The sequence below is a fragment of the Narcine bancroftii genome, chromosome 11 (genome assembly GCF_036971445.1).
Source record: "Narcine bancroftii isolate sNarBan1 chromosome 11, sNarBan1.hap1, whole genome shotgun sequence".
Classification (NCBI taxonomy): domain Eukaryota; kingdom Metazoa; phylum Chordata; class Chondrichthyes; order Torpediniformes; family Narcinidae; genus Narcine; species Narcine bancroftii.
In genome coordinates, this window is record NC_091479.1 from 13653972 (window position 1) to 13659690 (window position 5719).

Genomic DNA, 5719 nt, shown 5'->3' on the forward strand with positions numbered 1-5719 from the left:
TAATTCTAAATCAGAACGTGTTCTCTTTCAATATTTCTATTAACATTGAGATTTCACATCCAAAAATAGAGAAATTTTAAAATTCAAGTCATGTCATTTAAGTTTCCCCACATTTTAATCAAACATTATATTGTATCAATATTTTTTTTTAAAAAAAGACATTCTAAACCCACTATCAAGAAAGCTGCTCGGCCAAAAAGGATAAATTGCCTCATTAGTCAACATTTTTAACTTCATAAACACAAAGTAATTCAAAAAGGATCCCCACGGTGTTTGAAAATTCAAATCAGAAATTGAGCATCTAATTTTTAAGCTTAAACAAGGCATCACCTAGCTATTGAGCATAATCAGGTGGGGTAATGTCCCACCATCTGAGCAACGCCACCTGCCTAAACACAAGAAAAATAAAAGCTAAAAGATGACAATGTCACTCTCTCCAACAATATCAAGTAAAGCAGTTAGGGGATTAGGTTTAAAATGAACTAAAAAGTGCAGAGAACTTTTTGGTTCCACTATTTCTCAAGACTCTGTGTCCAGAACATGTGAATTAATGAAGCATCTCCATTGTTTTATTTATCACAATGAGGAGATACAGCCACAGAATGATTTTGTTAATCATACAGCACAAAGGCACATGAACCTCAAGGTCAGGATTTAATTTTTGATGTAGTTACTCAAAAGTTTAGCAAAGTTGAATTGTCTTGACTAGGGTGGAAAATAGTTTTGTTAAGAAGGGTCTTAAAACAAATATTAATTTTGAGTCCATAAACAGACCATTGGTTCAAAGCTTGTGTTTGCTTAGATAGCTAAGGTGCATTTAGCCATGTAGTCATGCTACAAAAGGATTAGTCTGCAAAATGTGATTATTTTAGGAAGGGAGAATTGAGTTGTTCAATCGCAGATGGGAACAGAGGTGAAGGCAATCCACCAAGCAGAATCTAGCTCCTGTTTCCTTCAAGGCAATTTCATTGTTTAAAATGCTGCCATCTTGCATTTGGCTGTGAGGCAAATGGGTTGGGAGGGGGTGGGAAGTGGATGAGGAACCGCTTATGAGCTTTTATGGGAGAGGGCCCGATCGAGGTATCAAAATGGAGAATTGTAGGTTTTAGAATTGGGCTGCTTGTGCTACTGGACACCACATCTTCTGACGCACTACTCTTTTTGAGGGAACGAAGTGCCAATTTATCAGAATAATATTGGGGGTCAGGTTTAATGAAAAGAGGGCTCAAATGTTTTTTTTAAACCCCCTAGAATAAAGTGCAAATACTGTACTTTCAGACTAGGAGTATAAAAATTATCAAAGCTGTCAATTCATATTGAACAGATGAATTTGTTCACATGGATCGCAGATTCTCCATTTGGGTTTGATTTGATTATATATTTAGTATATTTTTAATGTAGCTTATCTTGAATGCCGTTGTGGTTTAATAGGGCTGTGCCTATCCAGAGGTGTACTGGGGTCTGGCTGAGAAAACTTACAAAGGTGGTAGGGGAAGGTGGGAATTATCTGGATCATTACTGCTAGTTGCATGTTAAGGTAGCCATTTTAAATACCATTGCTGCTATTCTATTAATTGATACTACAAAAGATACTGGAAGGCAGTTTTGGATTTGTAGATGTCCCAAAGAAACTTTGACCTTTTGCCCAATGTTCTCCAAATTACTTAGAACCTTTTGACCATACAAAGTATTTGACATGCTTGACCTATCAAATGTGGCCTGGTCAGCCTGCTAGACATTTAAAACTGGAATGTGTCCCTATGGTTATAGGTCAAATGAAATATGGTCCATTGAGCTTGCCTATTTATAGTTGGTGTCTGTGATCCACTTGTATCCATTTCTAGCGCTGGATGCTTCATTATATATAGCGAACAATCCAAAGTTTATTGGAATCTATTTACAGAAAATTAAATGAAAATTATTTAAACTCCTGTTCGGATTTTGAGTTTAACTTGACTGATCTTGACGTCTACTAATTTATTTTGTCTTTGAAAGCTGGGTATAATCCTTTAACTCCCAGAATAGATTCACATTTATTATCAGTCCATTCAACCCTGAGGTTCTTTTTTTTCTGCAGGCCAAGCAGATTTACTAAATACTGGTTATTTTTGGCATTGTGTAATCTGCAGAAGGCACCTCAATTCTAGGAACCATTTCCTTGAATCTGATTTGACGGGCAGTAATGGAGCTCATGGAAATGATCTGATTTCCATCTTTTTCCCTTTGATGCAAGAGGCTTTTGTTTGGAGGGGTGCCATGTTGAGTGAAAGCTATTCACGTGCTAAGTGTCTCTCTCCCCCCCCCACCCCCCATCGTCCCGGTATTGCCCCACCCAACTGAACACCAGCGCAATTTGTAATCCACTGGTCTCCAAGCACACTGATGAATTAATGCAGCCAAGGACACTAGGCAAACTCCCTCAGTCACTGTACCATCTTACATTGAACCTATAAAATGCTGAAGCCCGTCACAAGTTGTGTGGGTCACCAGAACGTGTCGCCCATCAGCCTCGGATATTTTCCCATGAAATACTTGATCCTAAAGTTCAACTTTTAGTTGAATAACATTTTGAGATGCCTTTTAACATGCTTTTTTTTCCCCCACTGCTCAATCAGTCTAGACTTGTTATCAAATCTATTCCAGGCTGGGTCAGTCTTTTGAATAATTTATTCTTGTCTAACCTTTACCGCACCACTAAATTGTTGGCACACACCTTGCAATCACACAAAGTCGCTGATTATCATTTGAGCAAGGAGTTAACATTCTGAGGCAATTCAGATTTGGGACTAGTCATTTCTGGTTTTAATTTGGCAAAATATTTTGTGCAATATCTCTGACCTGTAGGCCCCAAGTTTTAACGTGCTCTATTTGTGTTGAGGTTTCACTGAGATGTCTGCCCAGGTTGAGAAGCGTTCATAATGTTTTAGAGGTTTGTTTCAGGTCCTCTTTTTGAGGATCTGTGAGTTGGGTTTTGCATGGAAATTGGGGAAAAGCTGAATTGTCTGTAATAGTGGCTTTGCTGTGCAGGATTGGAACCTTCACTGCCTATTTAATGCCACTCTGCGTACATCTTGATTAGATTGAAGATTGTTAGGTAAGATGTGGCAGAGAAATCCTGATGTCCTATTTTTTCTTCTTCTTTGGCTTGGCTTCGCGGACGAAGATTTATGGAGGGGGTAAAAGTCCACGTCAGCTGCAGGCTCGTTTGTGGCTGACAAGTCTGATGCGGGACAGGCAGACACGGTTGCAGGGGAAAATTGGTGGGTTGGGGTTGGGTGTTGGGTTTTTCCTCCTTTGCCTTTTGTCAGTGAGGCAAACCCCTGTTATCTGTAATTCGAGCAACCTTAAGCCACTGGCCAAAAAAAAAAAATCGAGGAAATTAATCCCAGTTAGTGAGTCTTTATTAGTATATTAACAAGGCTTTATCTGTAATCGTTGGGGAGGAGGGGGTTAATTATCTGCTCATATAACCATTTACGGAGCGGAAACAGGCCATGTTGGCCTTTCGAGTCCACACCGGGTCACTGATTTTGTGCGCCCACTTCAGGCAATGGTCCCGATGGGTTTGGCCCTCGAATTCCAACTTCAGTGGCTGAATTCTTCCGCTATTCCACCTTGGCAAACTCCAAGAGTCTCGTTTGCCCTTGGGGTCTGTGCTGAAGATGGCGGCGCCTGTGATCGGCAGGGGTTGCAGACTCCGGGGGAGCAGCAGACCAGGACAGGGAATCAGAAACGGGGATAACACCTCCGATGAGAAGGAGAAACAGAGGAAATGACCTACAGAATGGTGACCATGGCAGTGGACCAGTGAGGAACCCACACGGGCTGCGGATGACCCGGTCGGAGGATCCACATGGGCTGCAGGGGACTGGTTCATGATGACCAGGTATTGGAGCCATGATTCAAGAGGGTGCTGAGGGAAAGTCGGGTTCCTGAAGAGCCTTGGGGTGCTGAAGGCTTCCTGATCGTGTCGGAGCTTTGGACCTAGAGCTTGGGCTGTCGATGGATCAAACAGGAGTCTGTGTGGCTGCGGAGGCTACAGGAGCACTGGAGGTTAATCTACGGGCACTCAGTGACTCTGAAGGGACTCTCTTGCTTCTCTCTTACTGTAAAGGGTTCTGGGTGACACTAATGTCAGATCTTTGCCTTCCGGCAGGCAGAAGACAATTTCATGTAATATTGCATGTTATATTACATGACAATAAAGGAATCTAATCTTGAATTTACTTCATTCTTGAACCATAAAAGCATAGGCTTGTCTGCCCACGACTGCAAAATTGAGCCGATGAGTAAACTGGAGGAATAACACCTTGTATTTCGTCTCGACAGTCTCCAACCAGATAGCATTATTATCGACTTCTCCAATTTCTGTTAATCCCCTCCCCTGGTCTCTCTCTTTCCCTATGTCTATTTCTCCTTTCCTCCAGCTCCCCACCCCATTCCCTTCTTCCTCCTATACTCTTCTTAGCCCTCTGCTCCCATCACTTCTCAGCTTCTCTCTTTACCCTCCCATCTGTATGCACATCTTTCAGACAGCTCCGTAGAGGGGAGATGCAGTGCTGGTTAAATGTTTTCAAAGAATGTGGCTGAAAATAAAGTAAATTTCTTTCAGGTTTATATATTTCAGGCAAGTGAAGTTTATTCAGTGAAAATACAGTGGTCCCTATCTGCTGTTTCAGTTACCTGCAGTCTGAAAATATTAAACGGAGGGACACCACATTCACAACTTCATAATTGTTCTATTTTATTATTACTTATTAATCTTTTGTATGCCTAATTTATAAATTAAACTTTATCATAGGTATGTATTATAAAAAAAGTCTATATATAGGGTTTGGTACTCTATGGTTTCATTCATCTGCTGGGGGTCTTGGAACATATCCTCCGTGGATAAGGGGGACTCTGATAAGGTGCACCTCTGGCCACCGAGACAGAGGTGCACCAAAGAAGAGGTACAAGGACTGCTTAAAGAAATCTCTTGGTGCCTGCCCCATTGACCACCGCCAGTGGGCTGATCTCTCCTCAAACCGTGCATCTTGGCGCCTCACAGTTCGGCGGGCAGCAACCTCCTTGGAAGAAGACCGCAGAGCCCACCTCACTGATAAAGGACAAAGGAGGAAAAACCCAACACCCAACCCCAACCCACCCATTTTCCCTTGCAACCGTGTCTGCCTGTCCCGCATCGGACTTGTCAGTCACCAACGAGCCTGCAGCGGACGTGGACATACCCCTCCATAAATCTTCGTCCACGAAGCCAAGCCAAAGAGAAGAAGAAAGAGTACAGGGTTTGGGCTTTTAAGCTGTTTAGTTTTAATGGAGGTGTATTGTAAGTGTTTTAATGGAGGTGTTGGGTATTGTAAGAGTGGAAACTGGAAAACTCATTTATCCACCATCTACCAATCCACATAGGTGCCTTGTATAGGATTTTTAAAAAAACTATATTTTGTATCCATTCATATGAAACACTTGGTTTGGGCTTGCAAATCAATTAAATTTTTTTTTTCTAATGTCCAGATTAGTACCTTTGCATAGATTGCTTCAAAATGGGTAGTTTTTGGACCACTTTCAGGTATGCAAAAGATCTTGGTGAAAATTACATGTGCCACTTTCAAAAAGATGTCAGATTATATTGTGAATTGTAGTTTTGTAGCTGGATACCCAAGAACGGGGCGGGGGAAAGAGAAATATTCTTTAGAAATTAATGTTTTGAAATTTCCCG